The following is a 625-nucleotide window of genomic DNA, read 5'->3' on the forward strand; positions in this document are numbered from 1 at the left end:
GGCTGCCCGGGTGTTAATCATTGCCAAGAGCAGCCGGGCCAACACGGGTGTGAAAAGCTGTGCCATTCCCAGGGCTGTTTTCCTTTCATCAGCCAAGCGCTGAAACACTGAGAGCAAATACCTGGAAGGGCAGGGTGCGGTGGTGGCCGGCGGGATGGGGACATGGGGACATGGGCAGGCTTTGGAGCACCAAGCGAGGCCGGTGGGATGCTAGCAGGGGGGTTGGGCTCACTCCTGCCACACTTTGGGCTTTCCCAAGCAGGTTTCTTGGCGCCTGTGAGCATAACGTCCGAGCGATGGAGGATCTGGGGGTGGGCGCTTTCCCATGGAGCGGAGCTCCTGCCATGGTGCCGGCTCTCGCTTTGCCTATGAACCCATCAGCAGCACCCGGCAAGGAGAGCATCTCGGAGAAGCCCAGCTCCACGGCTCCCTGCAGCCAGGGTGAAGGAGAGGAGGAAGGACTGGAAATCCCCCCCAGGGGAAGCGCAGGAGTGCCATTACTTTGCGTTCACTTCAGCCAAAGGAGCTGCGAAAGGGCAGGTTGGCATCGCCGGTGTGGGACGGTCACCTGGGGACAGGGCGAGACGTCCCCATGGTGGCACTGCCCGGCAGCACGGGCATCGCT

The sequence above is a fragment of the Pygoscelis adeliae genome, unplaced genomic scaffold (assembly GCF_000699105.1).
Source record: "Pygoscelis adeliae isolate BGI_AS28 unplaced genomic scaffold, ASM69910v1 Scaffold482, whole genome shotgun sequence".
In the NCBI taxonomy this organism is placed as follows: Eukaryota; Metazoa; Chordata; class Aves; order Sphenisciformes; family Spheniscidae; genus Pygoscelis; species Pygoscelis adeliae.